Source organism: Vulpes vulpes, chromosome 4 (genome assembly GCF_048418805.1).
Source record: "Vulpes vulpes isolate BD-2025 chromosome 4, VulVul3, whole genome shotgun sequence".
Taxonomy (NCBI): domain Eukaryota; kingdom Metazoa; phylum Chordata; class Mammalia; order Carnivora; family Canidae; genus Vulpes; species Vulpes vulpes.
In genome coordinates this window covers 81,035,192-81,059,509 of record NC_132783.1, presented here as the reverse complement: position 1 = coordinate 81,059,509, position 24,318 = coordinate 81,035,192, and the positions used below count along the sequence as shown (strand labels likewise).

The window sequence follows — 24,318 nt, the reverse complement described above, 5'->3', positions numbered from 1 at the left end:
GTTTGCACAGAGGGAGCACTCAACAAGCGGGGACAGCCTGTTACCACCATTTCTGCACAAATGCCAGGAGACACACGTGTCACCTCCATAATCACCATACCAATCAGGTCAACTTGCTAAGGGGAGCTGTGAAGGGTCAACCCCCGTGGTGTGGCCTGGCGTTCCCTGGAAACAGGGACAGAGGGAGAAGGAGGCTGAAATCATGGCTCAGCATACAGCAGTGAACTGGCTGGGTGGGAGTCAAGAGACTAGTCAGGGCAACCTGAGACTCAGCTTCCTCATCTATAAAATGGACTAACTCATACGTGCTTCCTGCAGACATTCGACGGATGTCCCTGGAGCACCTACCATGCGGGAGGAATTATTCTAGGAGTGGAGGATGCAGAACAAAATCCTGCAGCAGGCCCTGGAGACCCATGAAGAAGGACGAACTGGTCGTAAGGCCAATGTGGAGAAGCCAGCACAGCATGCCTACAAGCTTCACTGCCCACAGAGCCTAGGCCACGGCCAAGGTGGGAAAACTGAGAGAAGCAGGTTCTACAGTGGACACCTGTCGTTTAGACGCCAGAAAGACACGGAATGAGCTAAAGAGGAGGGCGGGTGGGAAGCTAGCCCATTTGGTTCCTGTAGTTCCCACCTACCACCCCAAGCAAGGACCATGGGGCTCAGGTCCCACATCTGCACCATGCAGGAAGTCTGCAGGACCCACGAGGCAATGCAGGGCTGTGGGTTTTCAGGCATTGGCAACACAACTCAATCCAGACTCCACGATGTGTGCTCTAGGATCTGTGAGCTCTCTCTCTCTCTCTCTCTCTTTTTTTTTTTTTTAATCGGGATTTAATTCACATACCATAAAATTCACCCTTTTGAAGTACAATTTGGTGGCATTTCATACATTCACAAAATGTTGCACAACCATCACCGCTGTCTGACTGCAAATATCAAACCCAAAAAGTTAAACACACGGTTACCATATGACCCAGAAATGCCATTCGAGGTATATACCCAAGAGAACTGAAAAGAGGTATCCAAACAAATGCTTGCACACCCATGTTCACAGAAGCCCCATTCACAGCTGGCGAAAGGTGGAAACAATCCAAATGTCCCTGAACTGATACGTGGATAAACAAAATGTGGTCTCTCCATACAATGGCTTTCTTATTCAGCTATAAAAAAAAAAAAAAAAAAAAAAAAAGGAAGCACGGCTACATGCTATAGCACATGTGCACCTTGCTTGATAACATGATTCCAAGGGAAAGAAGCCAGACACAAAAAGTCACATATTATATAATCCAACAGGTGAACCCACAGAGGCAAAATGCAGATTAGTGGTTACCAGAAGCTGGGAAGAGGGGTGGAGGGCAGGGTGATCCCCAGTGACTGCTTCCGAGACAGGGGGTTTCCTTTTGGGGCAAAGACAATGTTTTAGATGTTTGACATCATCAATCAAGGAAATACATATCAAAACTACCTCACGTCCGTCAGGACAGCTATTATTTAAAAAAAAAAAAAAACCATAAGTGTTATTAGCAGGATTAAGAGAAACTGGAATCCTCGCACATGGTCAGCAGGGATGTAAAATGATGCAGCCGCTCTGGAAAAGGGTACCGAAGTCCCTCAAAAAATTTAAGTAGAATTTACCATAGGATCCAACAATCACACTTCTGTGGACATTTACCCAAAAGAATTAAAACCAGGATCGCAAAGAGATATTCACATACCCACGTTCACTGTGGACAATTCACAATAGCCAAGAGGTGGAAGCAACCCAGATGCCCACTGACGGATGAATGGATAAAGATGTGGTCTGTACGTACAACAGAGTATCATTCAGTCTTAAGAAAGAAGGAAATTCTGCAATGTGCCACAAGGTAGATGAACCTTGAGAACATTATGCAAAGTAAAATAAGCCAGTCACAGACAGACGAATGCTACAGATTCCATTTATATGAGGTACCTAAAGTAGACAAATTCATACACTCGCAGAGTGGAATGGTGGTACCAGGGGCCAGCGGCAGGGGAAACGGGGCTAGTCATCCACAGGCATAAAGTTTCAGTGAAGCAAAGATGAGTAAGTCTAGAGATCTGCTGAACAACATTGTCTCTATAGTCATCCTGTATTGTACACTTAAATTTTTATTAAGAAGGTAGATCGCATGGTAAGTGCTCTTACCACAAGAAAATAAAATTGTGAGAAATGTTTTGGACTTAACACAGAGGTGACGGTTGGTTGCACAACATTGTGAATGTACAAAATGCCACTGATTTAACTCCGCACTTTAAAACAGTTAATTTGGGATCCCTGGGTGGTGTAGCGGTTTGGCGTCTGCCTTTGGCCCAGGGCGCGATCCTGGAGACCCAGGATCGAATCCCACATCAGGCTCCCGGTGCATGGAGCCTGCTTCTCCCTCCGCCTGTGTCTCTGCCTCTCTCTCTCTCTGTGACTATCATAAATAAATTTTAAAAAAAAAAATAAAAAAAAATAAATAAAAAAATAAAACAGTTAATTTGGGGGCAGCCCGGGCGGCTCAGTGGTTTAGCGCCGCCTGCAGTCCAGGGCGTGATCCTGGAGACCGGGGATAGAGTCCCACGTCGGGCTCTCTGCATGGAGCCTGCTTCTCCCTCTGCCTGTGTCTCTGCCCTCTCTCTCTCTGTGTCTCTCATGAAAAAATGAATAAATTTTTTTTAAAGTTTATAAAACAGTTAATTTGGGCTAATGTGAATTTTACTTCAATTTGTAAAAAAAAAAAAAGAGCACATCCCCTGGGTTGTCTAAATGACCTCATAAGCAAGCACCACCATGCAATTTGGGGCTGAAGTTGGTCCCCGTGTTTACAATCGAGTTCCTTTTCTGTGAAGGCCAAATGACATCATTGCACATGGTACAAACAAAGGTGGTGGTCCAAACAGAGGAGGGGTGGGGTGGAGGCTGAGCCACCCGGTAGCTAGCCCATGGAAGCCTGGATGTGGCCAGTTCAAAGGCCCTCCTCTCAGGAGTCAGGACCATGTTCATGTTGACAGCATCTGCGTGAACTGAGCAAAGACCACCTCTGTCTATGCCAAATGCCTGATTCCCACAGGAAGCGGGTTTAAGAGCCACTAGATGCAGAGTTCCATAACACCACTATTCCGCTCTTATCTTCCAACAAGCCAGCTTCCCAGATACCAAGTGGGGCACTACCGAAACATTAGTCACTGGCAGGCTGGGCTCTAACGTGAGTGATCAGAATTCACTCCAAACCATCCAACCAGCCAACATCATTAATGTCACTCTGTACAGCAAGCTCAGGTGACAGAAGCAGGGAAAGAGACCCAGCTCTTTACCATCAACCCAACATTGGCAATTCGGGTGCCGCTTACATCCTTCCAAAACAGTAACATTGTTCCTTTGCAATGGGTTGGCTTTCTCCTTTTATTGGTATTTCACATTTATTTCATGGTTATGGAGAAACTACGTAACTCTAAGGCATTTACATCTAGTTTTATATTTGTACACATTTCAGTTATTCTAATAAGAAAACTTAAATCAACAAGTGAGGTTTTTTACTTTTTTTTTTTTTTTAAGATTTTATTTGAGAGCGTGCGAACGAGAAAGCATAGAGGGAGAAGGAGAGGGAGAAGCAGACTCCCCCGCTGAGCAGGGAGTCCGAGGCAGGACTTGATCCCAGGACCCGGGATCATGACCTGAGCCAAAGGCAAATACTTAACTGACTGAGCCAGGGTCTTGGGATCCTGGCTCAGGTCCCCAAAAAGGGATTCCCTTTTTTTTTTCTTTTAAAAAAGAGTGCACAAGGGACACTTGGGTGGCTCGGTGGGTTAAGCATCTGCCTTTGTTTGACTCAGGTCATGATCCAGGGCTCCGGGGATGGAGCCCAGAGTGAAGTTGGGCTCCCTGCTCAGTGGGGAGTCTGCTTCTCCCTCTCTCCACCCCTCCCCTCATCATGCTTGCTCTCTTTCTCAAATGGATAGATAAAATCTTTCAAAAAATAAATAAAATAATAAAATAATAAAAACTTTAAAAGGGAGGCCACAAAAAAAACCCACACACTGTATGATTCCATGCAAAATGTCCAGAAGAAGCAATTCTACAGACACAGAAAGCAGACCAGTGGGCTGGGGGTGTGGAGTGGCAACGTACACAGAATATCTTTCTGGGGTCCATGAAAATATAATCAGACAGCGGTGACTGAGGCAGGACTCTGAATATACTAAAAGCTACTAAATTCTGTGGGTTTTAAGATTTATTCATGAGAGACAACAGAGAGAGAAGCAGAGACACAGGCAGAGGGAGAAGCAGGCTCCCTGTGGGGAGCCTGATGTGGGACTCAATCCCAGGACCCCAGGATCATGATGTGAGCCGAAGGCAGATGCTCAACCACTGAGCCACCCAGGCGTCCCAAATCCTGTGCTTTAAATCCGTGAATTGTATGGCATGTGAATTGTATCTCAAAACACTATTTTAATTTTTTAAAGATTTTATTTATTTGAGAGAGAAAGCAAGAGAGCACAAATGGTGGGGAGCAGCAGAGGAAGAGGAGGAAGCAGGCTCCCCACTGAGCAGAGAGCCCAATGTAAGGACTTGATCCCAAGACCGTGAGATCATGACCTGAGCTAAAGGCAGATGCTTAATCAACAGAGCCACTCCAAGCACCCCTCAAAAAGCTATTTTTACAAGGGGAAGGGTCCACATGTTACCCAGGTTTGAGCAACACTAAGCTGGAGAAATCACAGGGAAATCAGGAAACCCACCTGTTGCTAGCTTCCCTCCCAGGCTCACTCCCCTCTCCCTCCTCCTAAACCATCCCCAAGGGCTCAGAGAAACCCCCAGAGACTGACATGAAACCTTTAGTCACAAGACAAGCCCATCATGGAACACAACTCCCATCTCATGGAGCTCACCTCATACAACAACAGTAAGACCCTATTTTGAATTATTAAACTAGGAAAAACTTTAAAATGATTAAAACAATCTATGTTAGTGAGTATGCACAGAAAGTCAATCATTTATATGCAGATGACAAGAGGCAAGGAAAGAAGCAGGACAACACAGATGCAGAGCCTCCATGACCCAATCTGGGGGGGCGGGGGGGGTCATAGAGCCAGGCTCATGCAAATGTGGGCACAGGAGGCCACTCTTCCTCAGGAGGCCACAGACATCCCCACCCTGTACCCGCACACCCAAGGGCTCCTGTCACCTCAACACGGTGCATTTTCACCACAAGAAGAAGGGAGGTCTCCGGGTCCCTTTTTGGTCGTCCAACAAATCACCCTCTCCTTGGGCCTACTCCTTCCAGCGATACGCCACGGAGCCAGGAAAAGGGAGCCCCTGCAGCCTCCCCCAGTGGGAGGTGGTAGTGATGGCAGCAGGAACGCACACCCACCCAGATGCCCAGGTACCCACACACCCACCCCAGGACAGTCTGATCTCTTGTGTCCCAATGCCTCCCTCCTCCAGAAACCTGATCTGAATGGACCACCTGCAGGAAGCCTGCATCCTGTCTCCCCAAAGCCTGGCTGAGCCCCAGCCAGAGCCAGAGGGCAGGGACACCTGCTCCCGTGGCCCAGGCCCCCATCTCTGGGCCCTCGGCTCTCAGGGTACGGCAACCAGGGAGGGTACGTGAAGTACCATTGGCAGTGCTGGGACCCTCCCTAAGAGCAATGGCTAAGGAGTGAAAAAGCAGGCCCCAGGGTCATGGACCAGTGTGACTGACACCCCCAAATCAACACTACACAAAGTCACAGAGGCACGGAAGCAAAGTGGATGGATACTCAGCAAACTGCTGACGGTGTTATCTCCAGCGAAGAGAGGAAGTGGGGCAGGGGTGGGGTCCGTTTTACTCTCTCTGTGCGAAGCTGCTACTTGAATCTTTCATAAATTACTTTGTATTCTTTTTTATTTGAAAGCATTTTCAGGGATGCCTGGGTGGCTCAGCGGTTGAGCATCTGTCTTCAGCCCAGGGATTGGTCCTAAGGTCTCAGGATCGGGTCCCCGCTTCGGGGTCCCTGCGGGGAGCCTGCCTCTCCCTCTGCCTGCGTCTCTGCCCCTCTCTCTGTGTCCTCTTATGAATAAATAAATAAAATCTTAAAAAAAAATTTTTCAAAAGCAGGGCAGGCAGGCATCCCCTGGGAACCTGATAAGCAGTCCCCCCACACCCAGAAATTCGACTCGGCAGTCAAAAACGCAGGCACAGCCGAAACGTCCAGCAATGTGGGCACATCTCAACACCACGTGGAGCAAAGACGTCAGACAGGAGACTAACCTATGATGTGAGTCGATTTACGTGACAATCTAAAAAAAGCAAAACCAGAGGGACAGAAAGGATATAAGTGGGCCCAGTGCCAGGGGTGGGAGTGGACTGGCTGCAGCAGAGCTCGAGGAACCTTCCAGATGGTGACGTGCTCTCAGACTTGACCAAGGTGGTAGCTGCATGTCCCTGGCACTTACCAGCACTCATGCATCTGTGCACTGAGAATGCATGAATTTTATGGTTCATATGCTTCCATATAACTTTTTTAGGGGCACCTGGGTGGCTCAGGCCATGATCTCAGGGTCCTGGGATCAAGCCCCACATCGGGATCCCTGCTCAGCCCGATGTCTGCTTCTCCCTCTCCTTCGGCCCCTCCATGAGCAAGCTCATGCTCTTGCTTGCTCTCTCTCTCTCTTTCTCTCCAATAAGTAAATAAAATCTTTTTTAAAAATGTTTTAAGGTAAGGCAAGAGGTTGGAATGGAAATGAGCTCCTCATTGGGTCCGGGCTTTCCTTTGCCGTGATGAGTATGTTTTAGACCTTGGCAGAGGCGGTGGTTGAATGACATGTAAATGCACAGTCCACTGAAATGTACAATTGAAAATGATTAATTTTATATCAAGTCAATGTCACCTCAAAAAAAAATTTTTAAGATCTTATTTATTTATTTATTCATGAGAGAGACAGAAAGAGAGGCAGAGACACAGGCAGAGAGAGAAGCAGGCTCCATGCAGGAAGCCCGATGTGGGACTCGATCTTGGGACTCCAGGATCAGGCCCTGGGCCGAAAGGCAGATGCTGGACCACTGAGCCACCCAGGTGTCCCCCCAAAAAAAATTCTTTTAAGGTAGGGAGGGGAAAACATTATTATGCTCATTTTGCAGATGAGGAAATTGGGCTCCAAGGCAGCGGTGAAATGCCAGTCCAGGGCTTATCCACCTCAGGCCCAACTCAGGGCCTGGGAGAAGAGAGACCTGCACTGCACCTCCCTGCACCTCGGGGGGTGGGGGGGCCCGTCTCCAGGGAGGGCCCTTCTCTCTGGGACATCTGGAAACCAGAGCTTCCCAACAGGCCTTGGGGTGAGCCAGCAGAGCGGCCCCTGCAGGAGACCTCCAAAGCCCATGAGATTCCATGCAAAGGCAGGGCTGCCAAGCAGGTGCTCACATGGAGGCTGAACCGCTAGGCCAGGATGCAGGTGGGGAGGGGCGGTCATCAGATCCAGCCTGGATGAGGTCTTCCAGGCCCTGGATGGCAGGGCCCTGACGGAGGGCTGCCCCCAAGAGTTAAGAGGTCAGCACCCACGTCAGGGACCCCAGGAGGCAGGACTCAGTAACCACAGGGCAGCAGTCAAAGGGGACATGTCTGGCAGTCACTTTGGAAGTTTTTTGTTGTCACTGTTGTTTTTAAGATTTTATTTATTTGAGAGACAGAGAGTGAGTGACAGAGAAGGAGCAAGGAGAGGGGCAGAGGAAGAGGGAGAAGCAGACTCCCCACCGAGCAGGGAGCCCAACACAGGGCTTGATCATAGGACCCCAGGATCATGACCTGCGCTGAAGCCAGATGCTCAACTGACTGAGCCACCCAGGCACCCCTGGCAGTCACTTTGTGACCAGCAGGAAAGGGTTAACTTCTTCAATGGGATCCACAGTTCCCGGAAAAGGAAAAGGAAAAGAAAAGATGAGGAAACTCCCCTCTGTGCTTTCTAAACATCCAACAATCTTCAAAACATCCAAGAGTCCCTGTCCTGCACTCTGGAGAAGGCCTGGACAGAGGCCACACAGCCTGCAGACAGGCAGTGCCTGGGGCTCGGCAGGCAGCAGAGGCTGGCAAGGCCAAGGTCAGCCAGGGGCATCCACCTCTCTCCTCCTGCATGGGGCCAGCGCAGGCTCTTGGCAGTGGGGCTGCTCCTCAGGGGCGAGGGCTGGAGGCCCAGCAGCAGGCCCAGCAGCAGACCCACAGCCCTCCGAGCACCACACCCTCCCTGGAGTTTCCAAAAGCCCTAGCTCTCTGGGAGCCCACAGGGTCAGCATGACACACCCAGTTCCCAGATGCTCCCTGCTGCCTGCCTCAGACATGTAGGTAACCCCAGAGGCCCCGTGCCTCTCTCACTGGAGTACCCTAGCCAAGAAGGGACACCCCTTGGAGCTAAAGCCAGTCCACACATCAGTTACATATATATAATATTATTTATATAAAATTATATAAATAACATATATGTATATAATATATATATAACTCATATATATTATATACATATATATATAAATGCTTCCTGAGGTCCCAGAATTCAACCATTAGACATTCACTCCCTAGGAAAAGCTAAGGAGTTTTCAAAGGCTTCAGTTCATTCCCAAGATGGGAGACCTATTAACCCATGGGTTTCTTAACTAGGAGCAAAAAACAGGCATGTTCCTGGGGCAGGAGCAGTCTGGAGCCCCAGCTCAAGAACAAGGGCCCCTGGAGAGGGCTGGCAGGCACTTCAAGAGGCAGGAGGGTCTCTGGAGAATGAGGGTACAGCAAATGGGATTCCTAAAAGGGAAGTGAGAGGCTCAGAATTCTGGTGGGCCTCCAGCTTGTGTCCTAACAGGGAAACCAGGGTTGTCTCCAAGCCCAGAGTGGGAGGGACAAGGGTTTTCTTGACAGGGTGAGGGGCTAAGTGTGGGTCCCCTCTCTAGGGGCATAGACCAAGCTGTCACACATCTGCACAGGCCTCTCGTTCTGCTTGGGGAGGCTTCCCTCACCCTTGCAAACTCTGGTCCATCCTTAAGCATCGCCCCACCCCCAGGCAGGCCATCCCCTCCCTCCAGCTGCGATCACAGCTAGCACAGGCCCTGGGAAGGTGCCAGTCGGGTGTGGTACAATGTATGTAGGTGTCCCCGTCACCCAGCAGGGACTCAATCTCACTCACCTTTGGTCCCCCGCACCTCTTACTGAACCCAGAGCCAGGAGCCCCAATCGGGAGGCATGCCAGGGCTTTCCAGCCATGAGGCACTGTGCAAGCACCCAGGCCTCACACAATCTCTCCCTCTTGGAGAAAGTAGTAATCGTGGAAATAACAGCAGCACTCGGTGTTTAGTGAGCACTTACTATGAGCCTCATGCTACCCCAAGGGCTCTCCACGCACCACCTCCTTTCATCATTGCAACGTCCCTATAAGGGAGTTACGGTCATTAACCCTGTTACACAAGGAATCAGGCACAGAGAGGGTACGTGAGCTGCCCAGGGGCACACAGCTAATGAGACCAGGACCCGGGATTCAGACTCTAGTGGTATGGTTCCAGAACCGGTGTTCTTAGCCACTACAGATCCCCTGGTGGGGAGGAAGATGGTCGGGAGCAGCCCACAAGCTCTGAGTGGAAGAGAACTCAGAGATTTTAATGACCAGTGCCTCCCAGGCCTTCTCTCTCTCCAGGCCCCAGCCAACAACCCAAGAAGAGCTGCAGAGCCTCTTCCCAGACTGAGCCCGCTGCTCCAGGCCCATCCCTGTGCTGAGTGCCAGTCGTAAGAAACGTTAAAGGCCCCGCAAGCACCTTGGCCCACACCAGGGAGGCACACGGCTGCCTGCTGGGAGGCAGAGCCATGATTTGGGGCTATTCTTAGCAAACCACTGGCTCCCCTCCCAGAGGCCTGGCAGGCAGCAGGCCTAAGCTTCCCAACGCCCCGCCTGCCACTTCCTGACCCTGCATGTGGAGCCCCGCAGGACTAAGGAGCAGAGTGGCGGGTGGGCGAGGGGTGAGGACAAAGCCCTCCAGCTTTCAAACGAGAGGTGTCTACTTGCCCAGCCTTCCCAAGGCCAGGCAGCTGGCCGCTGGAACAGCTCTGGGGGGTCCTGGCCACAGGGGAAGGCTCGTAATCAAAGATCCACTGGCCGCACTCACTCTGTGCCATACCCTGGGCCGTACGCCTTCTTCTTATTTTCTCCCATTTAGCCCTCAAAACACCCTCAAGGACTAGGGACTTACTGGTCCCATTTTAAAGATGAGGAGTTTCATGCTAAAGGTAAATCAATTTGGATATTAAGAAACCTGCCCAGGGTCACGCAGTGAGTTAGTGTCAGGCTGTGTCTAGACTCTGGGTTGGCTCCAATCTCCAGGCTGGACAGAACAGAAGTGACCACAGCCAGAAGGTGGGGGGGCCCCCTTCCCTGTCCAAGCCCAGGGTTTCAGGGAGGGGCAGTCCATACCTGAGGGCAACAGTCTCAACAAAGACACCCCCCCGGCCCCCCTGCTGCCACAAGTCTGACTTTTCTCTTCCCTAAGAAGGGTCCCTTCCTGGGGCACCTGGCTGGCTCAGCCTGTGACTCTTGATCTCAGGGTCAGGAGTTCAAGCCCCACGTTGAGTGTAGAGATTACTAAAAACAAACAAATAAATAAATAAACGTATTTTAAAAAAAAAAAAAAGAATGATCCCTTCCCCACTGGAGAGCCTCAGGCTTGGGCTCCGAAGGAGAGTCCCCGGCCAGGTTCCTTCCCTACCCAGGCCATACAGCCTCACTTCAGGAAACTTCTGGAAACCCAGGATAGATGAGACTTTAAGGTTCAAGGAGCCCCTGCTGGTGCTGAGGGCACGCACCCAGCCATGTAACTTAGGAAGTAGGGAGGTCAAATGACGCTCAGAGTAAAACAAAGAGCAAGCCCTGTGGGGTCTTCAAACCCCAGTGGGAGCCTAGAAACAAAGCCACATCACAGATCACCTGTACTACCACCACCACCCAAAATGGGACAACTTTCTGCTGCCACACGGAGTCACAAGGGCAACTGAGCAGTGCACACTGCAGGCTACACTTTGGAACCCACCTGACCATGTCCTGGCCTGATGTGTATGTGTCCACTTCCCTCAGGAGCCCACGGCCAACTCCACATCTGGCTCCAGGTACTTGAGCCCCTTCCATGTGACTCCAGGCCCCGAGTCTGTGGATGTCAGCTCACATCCATGCCCATCATCCCTATGCCTGCCCATGACACATATGCCTCTTGTATGGGGAGGCTCAAGTCCCCACCAAGGTGTAATCCACCTCATGTCTGTGGCCCATGTGTGGTCCACGCTTAGGTGTCCACATGGTCACCTGCACACATCTGTACCCTTGGGTTGCCTGGTCCACCTCTGCTGCCTTCCTGCATCTGTCTTCATTCTTGTCTGCATCCAGTTCCCCTCTGCCTCTGTCCACACAGCCGTAAACCCCAGCATGCGCAACAGTATCCCCCACCTGTGCCCGGGTGCCCCTGCATGTGCCGACTCTTTGGAAGCGGGTGGTGTATTCACACAAGTGCTCACAATGCCAGCCATGGGCTGTGGGGCGAGCTCGGCAACCCCCTCTCCCAGAACAGTGCCCAAGGCCATGAGCTCAAGCACAATGCCACCTCCACCAAGTGTTCCAGAAAAGCAGAAACCTGCCAGGGACGATGGGGGAGGGAGCAGACCCCAGACACAGCAGAACTTCAGAGTGAGGTCAGTGCTGGCCTGGGACCACCCACATCAAGCCAGCCCAGTCCTTCGGCACCCCCAATTCCATCAATACCCACACCAATACCTGATGGCCAGGAAAGGGGAGAGCGCCCGTCTGTACTCACAGGAAACTCTGGCTCAGGGCCTCTAGCCTTCCAGCCTCATCCCGAGCGCCGGGCAATAGAGGCTCTTCAGAAATGAAGTGAGGACTTCCTCCCTGCTGGCCTCTGAACCTCCTATAGGGTTGGACCCAGACCTTAAACCTCAGAGGCCCCAGGGAAGCTGGGAGAGTCCCGAGCTCGGCCTGACTCCAAAAACCAAATGGGTTTCTATAGAAATCTACCGGGGGGGGGGGGGGGGGCGCTGAGAGTGGGGCTGGGGACACATACACTGGGATGGGGGCACATACACGCAAGAGAATCCCTCCTGCTGCTCCCTGTCCACGGAGGTGGAGAGGTCCTCACTACCAGCAGGGTAACAGGGAGGGATGGGTATGGTATAGATTTAAACATACATATGATTGCCTGAGAAGGGATCCCAGGACCCCTGCCCCACTGCGCCCCCCCCCCCATTGATGGCAGCCTACATCACTCATTTAGCAATTAATCACATGTAGCCTCTTGGCACTTCCACTGTTATTAGTCTGCGACTGGTATGGAAAGCCTCTATCAGCAAACTTTCTGTATGTGAGTCTTGCACTCTCCACAGGCCTGAGCCACCTGAGGACAGCGCTGGGAGTCTGCCCACACTCCCACCCTCCCCAGCAGAGGCCGGGGCCAGGCACTTAAGAGGTGCTAGGTCACTGGGTCCAGCTGCTCTGTGCAAAGCCAAGGAGTTGGTGCCTAGACCTTTGGTTGGAAGAGTCAAGAATCCCAGAAGCTTCCTGAAGCCATGAAGCTTTCTTCCATTTCTCAGTCCCCAAGGGATAAGAACAGGTTCCAACCGTCCTGGCCACTACAGTGGCAGGTGCAGCCGGCCTCCCACACCCCACTCTGCTTTCTGACAAGTCCCTGGCTCTTCAGGAGAAACCTCTGGTGATGAAAAGGGATCCTCCTGGGAGACCCAGGTCTGCAGAGGGACAGGGCCAGAGGAGCTCAGAATCAAAGCTGGAGCCCACTGGGCCCTCGTTCCATGGGCCTCAAGTCCTTTAAAGATGCGCCCGGAGACCCCCCACGTGCGGATCAGGAGCCGGCTCCCCCCTCCGACGCGCGCGGGGAACCTGGCTCAAGGCAGTGCCCCCGGCCTGGCCCAAGGGTGCAAGTGCTGCCCGCCCACGTTCACCCCAGTGCGAGGGAAGCCTTGGGGCAGGACCCAGCCCGGGACCGGCGAACCGCTCCACAACCGCCCGCGCTTTACCCAGGTCCCGCTCCTCCCTCGGGCGCTAATCCCGGGCGGGTTTGGAGGCGAGCCCAGGAGGCGTGCGCTCCCGGGGCCGGCGGGGGTGGTCCGAGCAGCCCCGCGCACGGCCGGGGGTGCCCGGGGACTCCGGGCCTGCCCTCCCGTCGCCAGCCCCGGTCCGGCCGCGTGGGTACCTGCCAGCCCGCGGCTCCGGGGGGCATCCGCGCTCCTGCGGCTGGCGCGCTGCGCCCGGACTGCGGGCGCCAAGTCGGGCGGCGGCTGGGCGCGCCCCGCGCGGGCTCGGGCTCGGGCTCGGGCTCGGGCTCGGGCTCGCTCCTCCCCGCTTCCCCAGCCCATCCGTGGGCACAGGCGGCTCCGGGGCCGGGCAGGCCGGGCGCAGCCGGGCGACGCCGGGGGAACCGCAGCCCGCGCGCCGGGCGGGAGATGCGCGCCCCGACCCCCGCGGCCGCGCGCCGCGCCGCGCCCGAGCCCCCCACGCCGAGGGGCGGACCCTGCCGGGCCGCCAATCCCCGCGCCCGCCCCCGGCCCGCCGGAGCCCCCCCCCCCCCCCCGGCCCGGCCGCCGAGGGGGCGGGGGGCGCGGATTTAAAGACACACTCACCCGGCCGCGTCCGGATCGGCCTCCCGGGGCCGGGGCCGCGGGGCGGGGAGCGCACGGCTGGCCCCACCCTCTCCGCCCCGCTTCCTCCCTCCGCCCGCCCACCCTCCGCGGGGAGGAAAAGTTTGGGGCGGGGGAGCCTGCCTGCGAAGCCAGTTCCTCTTCCCTTGTCATTAGTTCGGCTTGTTCTGGAAGATGCCCAAACCCTGCATCCAGCCTCCCGGGCCGCTTCGGCGCCACCCCCAGGCGCCGCTCCCCGGGAGCTCGGCGGCCGCGGCTCCCCCGCGCGCTCCGCTCTCTGAAGCCGGGCCGGGCCGGGCCTCGGCGGGGCGCAGGCGAGCATGGGGAGCCCGGAAATGCCGCCCTGTGCTGTGCGCCCTGTGCTGTGCGCCCTGTGCTGTGCGCCCTGAGCTTAGGCGACGGCCCTCTCTGGGCCGCGGCCGCTCCGACGGGCACGGGGCGGACTGTCCGCTCGTCGCGGGCCCTCCCCAGCCCTGGACGCCCCGCGGCCCGAGGCTTAAAGCAAAGAGCGCGGCAGACACTTGGGAAAGCGAGGGGACCCCCGGCCCCCGGCCCCCGGCCCCCGCCCCCGCGGTGACACTCGCGACCCCGCCCCTTCGGCGCCCTGCGGCCCACGCGGGCCCGTGGCTCCCCCCGCCCCCGCCGCCCGCACCCACGTGCGCTCACTCTCGCCGCCGCCTCCTCTCCCCAGCCCGGCTTTGTTGTGGTTAGTGAGTCACTTCCTCCCTCTCTCCGCGCTCGGGAAATCCTTCTTCCTCACCTGTCACTACCTGTCTCGCCCCCGCGCGGGCCGGAGGGGGCCCTGGTGGAGCCGGCTCTCCCCAGGACGGTGGCCTCACCTCCTTCCAACGTCAGGCCGGAGGGCGCTGGGCTGGGAGGGGGTACCCAGCTCCCGCATTACCCCCCCCCCCCCTTAGCCCTGGGAATAAATGAAGACAAAAGGAACTGTTGTCCTTGGTGGTTCTCTCACCAGGTCTCCAGCACCCACGTTTCAAGTGCTTCATTCACCTGGAATGATTTTGTGAACTAACTACTGTCACTGACCCTATTTTAGTGGATGAGGAAACTGAGGCCCCCGGAAGGCCTGCCCTCAGCTGCAGGCCCGCCTCTGCCCACCCAAGATGTGCCAGGAGTGGCCAGAGAAACACACCCGACAGCCTTCAGAATCGGGCAGAGCTAGGCTCAAACAGGCCCACAGTCTACAGGCTGTGTGGTCTGGGATGCGTGATACAAGCTCTCTGATCTCCAGGTTCCTCATCCATAAGCCGGCCTGGCTTCCTTCCAGGGGGTGCTGAGAAGCCCAGAGCTGGGGTGCCTAATGCCTAGGGTAGCATGCTGCACATGGTAGGCTCCATCCTTGGGCCATTCCCCTCCTTCCTCCTGTTGCCACAACCACATAACTCACCCCACCCCCTGCCAGATTCCCCAGGATATCCCTGCCTGCCATCCTGAGGATGCTGCATTCCTGGACAATGCCCCCTTGAGGCAGGACTAAAGTAAGGGTGTACCCTGCACGAGCATGAGCACGTGCACACAGGTGCATGCACACATACATGCATGCACGTGCATACAAATACACACATGTGCATACATGCTGCTCCCTCTCCCTCACTCTCCAGCAGATGCTGGGGCTGCGTCTGCATCCGTCTGTTTCTCTAGACTGAGCCCCTGGAAGACAAATTTCTGACTCTGACCTGTCTTTTGGTCTCCAGCGCAGTGCCACTCACTCATTTGTTTTCACCATGGACACAGTAGGTGTGCACCTACTATTCTTGTTGAATCAAGCAGAAAAGCCCAGGGCAGAGGTGTCCCCAGGACAGCCAGCAATCACAGCCCTTCTAGCTCCAACAGACAGCCTCGAGGCTCAGCGGGTAGACCCAGAGGTAAAGGACCGGAGGCCTGAAGCTATTTCAGGGTCACATCCCAGACTCCATCCAGACCACAGTGCTCAGCCTCACCAGCCCACCCCCAGCTCCTGAGGTTCCACCAAGTCCCCGCGGGTCATGGGGCTGAGGGTCCTCCCAACCACAAGAAAGGCCCAGGACCAGATGGGCCCACCCTGGACCTGGGAGGAAGAGAGCAAGGAAGGGACACGGAGCAACTCCTAGGTATGCCCAAGGGAAGGCACTCTGCTCCCTCCCCTGCCTGAAGCAGGAGGCAAGAATCCCTACGCCAATACTTTGAGCCTAAATTGCCCCCAGAAGCTTCTGAGACATCTGGAAGCTTGGAGCAGAAGCCCAAAGGTCCCTGGGAAAGGATCAATGGTCCCAGAACAGGATTTCAAACACTAGAGGGCTCAGGACCTATGCCCACTCTGCCGGCACCCCCACCAGCTAGTTCTACCACCACCCCACATTCTACATGCATAAGCACCCAAGACATCACCCTAACATAAGCACCCAAGACATCACCCTATCATCTAAAGAATGCCAGGAAAAAAAAAAAATGCCAGGGCCCCATGGGTGGGCACTTGTGTGTGCATACATACATGCTTGTGTTGCTCATGTATGAGCTCATGTTTGCAGAGATGTGAATAAGGGGTATACATGTGTGCACAAATGTCCAATGGGCGTGAGTGTGGACATACAAATGAGCCTGTGTGTGTGTGCAACAAACCAACCTACTGCAGCCCAGAGCTGCAGAGAGTAGCCAATAGGCCCACTACTCACACTTCCAGAATTGCCAGTGGCCTCCACAGCCCCCTTGGCCCAAGCAGGCAAGGTGCTGGTGCTCTTGGAAGAGAACTCTCATGTTCAGTCCCCGCACAGAAACACAAACTGTGGGAACCCCAATTGCCTCATGGGAACACTCAAGCCAAGAATTATTTCCTGACAGGCACACAAATGCCTCGCCGGAAGGCAGAGGAGCTGAGTTCAAACAGCAAAGATGAGACTTGGCGGAAGATGAGAAACAGGCCCTCCTGTGCTTCTCAGCTCCTTGCTCCCGGCTAAGCCCACCACAAACTGCAGGAGGTTGGGCTGGAGGAAGGGACAGAGTCAGGGCAGGGAGCTGACCCAGCCTCGCTCCCCATGGCATTGCTCTGGTGGGCCCACCAGGGTGGGGGGGGTGTCTTGGAGCCTGCGGTCTTCCCCTTGAGCCAGATGGCCCCTGAGCCTCCCTATCACACACCTGCTGTCTGAGTCCCAACACAGACCAATTCCCACCTGCCCTGGCTGCCTGAGGTGCCTGTCTGGCCCTCCAGACCCACTGCCCCATCTCCAGGACTCAGCACCCCTCTTCGGTTCAAGCCCCTTCCGTGTACGGCCTGGGGCTTATAGACATGGACTCTGAGCAGAGCTCTGGATCTAGCCTCCCTAACGTTACCACCATGAGATCCCTACCCTAAAAGTCCCCACATTTTTCAAGTTTCCTTTTCTTCATTTGTAAAATGATGTGAGTGGCTCCTGCCTCCCAGGAATGTCTGGAGGATTGAAGGGGTGCCTGGCACTCAGCTGGAGCTCACTGATGGCACCTATGGCTAGCGTTACTATTATTGCCACCCGAGCTTGCACTCTGACCCAGCCCTGAACCTGCCAGGGCAGAGGTGTTCTTCAAAGGCTGCATTCACACTTTACCTCCTCCAAGCAGTCTTCCCTGCTGACAGGATCTCTGTCTCTCTGGACTCTTTCCCCCTCACCTCTGCACAGGGCCCTGGACCTGAGCACTCCTACCAGGCACGGGATACATGTTCAACAATTGGCATCATAGTCATCAGCAGGATCATTAATGTTATTGGTTGTACCCTCTTTTGGGTCTGGGTTCAGGGATGACATCTCCTGTGACTGAAATTCACACACCTGGTTCCAACTTTTTTGACCAAGACTCCAGGTAAGAAATAGGTTTAACATCGGGACCACCAGAAGTGAGATCATTCCGAAGGGACTCATGCTATGAAGTAAGTAACACAAGAGAATAGTAAGGAAGAGCGTACTACAGGGCTACTTGAGAAATGATGGAGGCCTCTGAGCCTCCGGGCACGCATCTATAAAAGGATGACAGTGACACCTGGGCAGGTGAGTGTCACCCTTAAATGGGGTGATGAATTCACCACCCCGCGGCACCACCCTGGCACAGAGCAGCCTTTATCACCACCATGTTTAGGTGGATACCAAGGCCCGATTTGAAGGCAGGCCGTGATGAGCTGCACAAGGCAGTGCAGTGGGGCTCAGAGGAGGATGAGGGGACAGTGCCAGCTGCAGCACAAGCCCAGGATCTATGCATGTATATATTTTTTTTAAGATTTTATTTATCCATTCATGAGAGACAGAGAGAGAAAGAGACAGAGGCAGAGACACAGGCAGAGGGAGAAGCAGGCTCCATGCAGGGAGCCCAGCGTGGGACTTGATCCCAGGTCTCCAGGATCAGGCCCTGGGCCGAAGGCGGCGCTAAACTGCTAAGCCACCCGGGCTGCCCTGACCTATGCATGTATTGACTTGTCCCTCTACACACCCGCCTGGCTCTGGCTCGTCCCTCCCCATTCCACCCCCACTGCTCTATTCCAACCCTCCTCACCACGATCCACCCTAGCTCAGTTTGCGTTGTCCTCTCTCGAAAAGCTAGGGCACTGAGGAGTTAACTTCCTTCTAGTGGGGCGTCCCAGACCATGCAAAGCCAGATACCCTGTGCTCCCATACCCAGCAGCCCTCACGGCTCTACCCTGTGCTTTGAAGGGCTCCCAGCTGATCAGACCACACCTGCCCAGGAACATGGGTGCCGGATCTCAGCAAGACAGCCAGAGGGTGCAGATCTGAAACCCAGCCCCAGGGAAATGCCGAAGGGCCCAGGTCTATCCAGCTGGGGCAGAGAAAGCTCCAGGGGAGGACACCATCCTTTCGGCCCTGCAGGGCTATCAGGGTGACCATGAGGACCCTGTCTCAGGGAGAGCTGCTCAAGCACCCCAGCTCCATGTGACAATGTTCTCTAAGCACCTACATACAATACACCTGACCCTGGGCTCAGGGCACAGAGGTAAACAAGACCTCACCCCGCCCTAGGTGCTCACAGACCTGTGGGAGAGGCCGACAAAGAAACTGATAGTTTCCCAGCCGGGTGTTTCCTGCGCAGGGAGTGGGGATGGGGGGCACCCAGCACGACCTTCCAGGTCAGCTCAGGATGCAAGTGGGTGCGCTGCAAGGGCCCTGCCAACTCTAACCACGTGCAGTGCTTCATTCCAGCTTGGGCATCAGATGGACCTGAGTTTTAATTCAGTCGCTGCCACTTGTTAGCTGTGTGACCTCAGGCGAGGCTCTGAGCCCCTCTGAGTCTCTTTTTCCATATCTATAAATTGAAAATAGTCACGGGGCACCTGGGTGGCTCACTAGTTGGGCATCTGCCTTCGGCTCAGGTCATGAACGTGCAGTCGCAGGATCGAGGCCCTCATCAGGCTCCCTGTAGGGAGCCTGCTTCTCCCTCTGCCTGTGTCTCTGCCTCACTCTGTCTCTCATGAATAAATTTAAAAAAAAAAAAAGGGAGAGAATAGACACATCTACCTCAACTGGGTAATTAAAGCTCTTAAAAATGCATTGTCTGAGAGGAAGCTCAATACATAGTAGTAGCTGTGGCTACCATCATCATCAGAAGAGCCCCTCCGAGGCCTGTTCCTCGCCTTAACGTCCTCCCTCCTCTGCCTCCCCCAGCCAGCACTTGTCCAGTGCCTCCCCAGGACCTGCAGCGAATCCGCCGCCCCCACTATCAGAAAGGTGCTCCCAGTGGCCTTCTGCTGGGTCTCCCTGCAGAATCCCAGGCCCTGGACACTGGGAATAATGAGGCAGGAGGTGGGGGGAGCTTGAGACAGGGTCTGCCAAACCCTGGGGCAGGGAGATCGTCCACTCCTGAATAAACAGGCTGTCACCCCTTCCCTCCCTCCCTCTCCCTCCTTTAAATAACCCAGATCTGTTGCCCAGTTGTCTCCAAGCAACACCACTCGGGCTCCCAAGGATGCCTCGCTGTGACAGAGCCGTTTATGAAGATGCTGTGGGGAAGGTGGGGGCAGGGCAGGGGCAAAGGGAGCTACAGAGGCTGGACACCGCGTCTTCCCAGGGCCTCCGTGTGACAAGCTCCTGGGCTGATCCCTCACCAGGCCAGTGGGCGGTGCTTGCTTACCAGACACATTCCAGGAGAGATGGAGGCCTTCAGACTTACAGGGAAGGTCCCAGGCCCCAAGCAGCTCGGGACACACAGGAGCCAGCCAAGTGCCTTGCAAAGATCGCCAGCCCAGGCTCAGCCTCCTGGGCTCTGGTCTCGGTGTCAGCACTCACTAGCTGTGTCATCCCAGCCCGGTCACTCACCCTCTCTGAGCCTCCAAGAACCGTAGCGCTAGAAGACAGCTTCAGTGGGGGGCACAAAAGGAGCGCTGTCACACTTTCCAACAACGTCTATCCAAATGACAAATGTACAGACTCCGCTTCAGCAGCTCCACCTCCGGGAGTTTCGCCTACATGTGTACACACGCACAGATTGACGACTGCACAAGGCTAGTCACGCTTTGCAATGGTGAAAGATCGGGAGAAGGAGAGATGGTTAGATGGCTAGATCAACTCCGGAGCATCCAGAATCGGGAAATACCACGCAGAGGTCTTAACACACGAGGCAGGTGTATGTGGGCTGATGGAAAAGGATGTCTAGAGCCGGGAGCAAAGTCTAGACGTGGACGAGGCCACGGATGGTCAGGGAAGCGTTGTCTGGGACGGTGCAGTGATGGAGGCAGCCTCAGGGCCCATCTCCACAAGAGTGGCTGAGTCACATGGACCCCAACCAGGGAATCCTGTGCAAGCTCCACCCAACCATCCAGGTGTACACACAGAAATGGGGAGTGAGGGTGAAAATGCAGTGTTCTGGGACAAACTAATAAACAGAACTCGATCGGCCACATAATACCATGGATAGGAAGGAACGACGTTTATCTATAGAAAAATACCAAAGTCCTTTGAAGTCAGGATGTGTACATTATGTGAAAACATTTGTCAAACACAGTGCCATGGGTGCTTGTGAGAAAGAAGAATGAGGGACGCCTGGGTGGCTCAGCAGTTGAGCGTCTGCCTTTGGTCAGGGCGTGATGCTGGGGTCCTGGGATCGAGTCCTGCAGCGGGCTCCCTGCAAGGAGCTTGCTTCTCCCTCTGACTGTGTCTCTGCCTCTGTGATTTGTTATCTCTTAAAATATGTCTTAAAATAATGGGGGAAAAAAGTGAACTCATAGGTCTGTATATACACATTCGGTGTCCGGCAGGGCTGCGGAGGATGCTGGGAAGGGGGCTCAGCCCCCACAGGGGACATGGGCCCCAGGAACGGCAGCCAACTTGCCTTCCACTCACTGTCCTTTGGTGCCGTAGACTCCTTTACCCCGTGCATCTAGGACACGTTCTGTTAACTAAGTCATTTTTAGTTTTTATTCTGCACATTTTCTATGCGCACAAAAATAGACACCAGTACACTTGATTCTATGTACCCATCACCCGGACACGACAACTATCATGATCTTGCCGTGCCTGCTTCACCTGCTATTGTCTCTTTTTCTCTTTGGGTTTCCTCGCTGAAGTATGTTAAGGCAATCCCTCGACATCACACCGTTTTGCCCCCACCCACATCAGGATGCATACAATGGATGTAATAAATGCAGTTTAAAGGAACAAAGGCTGAGAGGGCGAGTCCATGCACTTCGCCAGGCATAGAAGGATTCCCTGTATGAAACCCCTGCCTCTGCTTGACTGTTCCCAGAGACCAGGAGCTCACTAACTGACCCAGTCTCTTTTTTGTCCCTAATGGCCTAGAACTAGGCCTCTCAGAAAGGACAGACACCACCCCAGTGTCCCTTTGCTGTCTTAGAGGCACCCAGCAGTGGGCCTAGGCCGCTCCAAGCCACAGGGAAACAGGCCAGCTCATTAGTGGCTGTTCCTCTCCAAAACAAACTCAGAAGCAAAATGGCACGCCATGCATATTCACAGAAACTGGAGGCCACTGAAGCTCTGCTGGCTTGGAGGGCCCGGCCTGCACCCCCCAGGCCATCTGAGACAGGCATTCACTGTGCTGGCAGTCAGGGCCAAATCCTGGGCCAGGACTGGAGAGTTGGTCTCTGGCTTGCCTGTGTGTGCATTTGAATCACCGTAGAGAAAGGTTCAACCTCAGACCCCTAGGCTCCACTCCAGTCCTCCCACGCCAAGATCCCCAGGGCCGGAGACTGGGAAAGCCCCCCTGGCTGGCTGGTGCTAAGGCTGTAGTCATGTCTGGTGTTTGGGAACCACTGAGCCAGTAACTCCGAGGCGCTTTTCCAGCTGCAACTGGCCATGCCAACTCTAGCACCTGCCCTTGTACGAGGATGCTGGCCTCCCCCACCCATCAGCACCGATGCAACATTCCCACCTGCAGCTGATACGGCCCATGGTGATGCCAGTTCCTCTTAAGAGTGTGCAGGCCAAGGCTCAGAGGAGCCCATGCCGCGCCCCAAATCCAGAGTGCTTTCTGGAGCTAGAGGCAACAGATTCAGAGATGGCATCCTGCTCCCTCCTCTGCACAGTCTTCTCTCCTCCAGGAAAGGACAGACACTGAGCATTCACTCTGTGTCACGGTTCGTGTGCATTAACTCACTGAAGGCTTGCCTCCATACCATGATGCAGGAGTCTCCTTGGTCTCCTTTAGCAGACGAGGAAACTGAGGCTTGAGGAAGTGAATTAACCTGCCTGGGGTACACAGCTGGAAAGGGGCAGAGCTGAGAATCTCACCAGGCCACCTGACTTCAAAGTTCACCTTTCTCTCCCCATAACACTTGGCTGCCCTCTTACTCCAGCAATCGAGTGGGACATCTGAGGTCCCCTCCGGCCTGCCACCAAAAGCAGCGCCACTTTATACCATGTGTCAGTAATGACCCACAGGAAAGCAGACAGTAAGGCAGAGTGAGCTGTGCAAGAGCCTTACTGGGGAGAATGCATGTGAGAGACTGGGGAGAGGCAGGAGTAGGAGGGAGAGCATTCGGAATGCACTGCAGGCCTGACATCTATGAATGGGTTGTGGGGGGGATCAGGCAGGAAGGAGGATGGGAAGGAAGAGCCAAGACCTGGCACAGCCCTGAATGCATCACTGCCAGGCCCAGAGGGTGGCCAAGGCAAAGATTGCCCAGTAAAGCAGTCCTCATCTGGCAAATGTGGCCCTGCTAGTACCTTGGCTGGGCTCAGCCACTGGCCAGGAGCAGCCTAGGGAGATGGTGCCCCGCGTGTGAATGCAGCAGCCGATCCTGAAGGCAGGGCAGCCGGAGGGAGTGGGGCAGTCTGCTTAGGGCATCCTGCAGCAAGTTCTCTGGAAGGGAGCTCAGAGCAGCACACCTCAAGGCTGCCACCCGCCCCCTGCATGACTCATTGGTCATGGCTTACCTGTCCCTTCCACCGCCAGGCCTCCTGGAGGGCAAGGGACTGTGCAGTGCTCATCACTGTGTTCCAGCCCAGGGCATGACATATACTAGGAGCTTAATGAATTCGTGTATAATTGGCCAGACCAACCCTGCCACCACTGCAGAGCAGCTGCTTTCACTGTAAAGAGGTGTTCTTGGCAGAGAAAACAAGGAACAAAATCAAGCCTGGAGTACTTACCATATGCCAAGCTTGGGACCAAGGTCCATAAAATGCTTTTTGGGTTACAGAGGGCTTTCTCGAATTTATCATGTTGGTTATTCTCAGCCAAACTGGGAAGTAGCTGCCTCTCCCACCTCCCAAAGCAATGAGGCTCTGATGGTGATGTCACTCATCTGAGGATGGCTCTCCTGAGGCCACACCGTGTCCAGACAGCAGGTCCACCAGAGGCCCCGGGCAGGGGCTCCTCCTGGGACAAAGACAGAAAACTCCACACCTGAGGCCCAAAGGAAGCTTCCTTCAAAACCTTGCCTGGTGCCCCTCATCCAGCTTTGTTCCCAGGAAGACAATCAGGCAACCCCTCCAGCTAAGTGGAAAACCAAGGGGTCACACCCAGGCAGGCTGGGTGTTCGGAACCCTGACCAGGCTTCCGGAGACCCAAGACCCTGCCCCAGCTCCTGCCTCACCAAGTCCACATGGGGCAAGTCAAGGGACCTCTCTGGCCTCGTCTGTAAAATGGAATAAGTAATTCTTGTCTTACACAGAAGCACAAGAGGTAATCTCCTACTCTCCTCACACCCATCTGTGGTGGGTAGGTGGACAGCTGCCCATCTGGTGGCAGGTGACAAGCTTCAGACAACTCTGAACTCTGTCAGGATGAGCCCCATGGTTCCCCTTCCATGAAACATCAGGGCTGAAGGATCCCCTGGGTGAGGATTTAATGGAACTCCCCACCTCACCCAAGAGTGCTCCCCACAATAGTCCTGTCTATTAATAGTCCCTGTCTAACCACGGGGTAGTTTCTAGGTGCTCCACGCTGTGTTAGACGTCATATCCACAACCTCATTCCTCACTTTTGAAAAGGATATCCCATTACTCTTATTATTTTATGAAGAAAGAGTGAGATTGAGGAACTCACCCAATGGCCCCCAGGTGTCTCTGACTCCAGAGCCCTGTGTCCAGCCAGTAAACTGCCGCCTGACTGTAATCCTCCCCAGGCACGGGGAGCTCACTCCCCAGAGAGTCTTCCCTGCAGAACTGCAACGGGCATGGGCATGAGGCCGTCTTTCTTCTTTTTCCTCACATGAATCTGACA

The 24,318-nt window shown here is 54.5% G+C and overlaps 1 protein-coding gene across 4 annotated transcripts in view; it reads right to left on the bottom strand.

Annotated features, from left to right (window-relative positions):
- PALD1 (phosphatase domain containing paladin 1) overlaps positions 1–20,350 on the bottom strand; it is an 83,393-nt gene extending 63,043 nt beyond the window's left edge. Inside the window, exon 1 of one of the 4 annotated variants that reach the window (XM_072756228.1) lies at positions 19,956–20,350. The gene's annotated coding sequence lies outside the window, so the exon portion shown is untranslated. Of the gene's footprint in view, positions 1–13,223; positions 13,481–13,650; positions 13,738–13,791; positions 13,923–19,955 lie in introns of those variants that run through there. The other 3 variants (XM_072756229.1, XM_026003974.2, XM_072756226.1) reach the window with 3 other exon arrangements.
- Between the last annotated feature and the right edge of the window lie 3,968 nt (positions 20,351–24,318).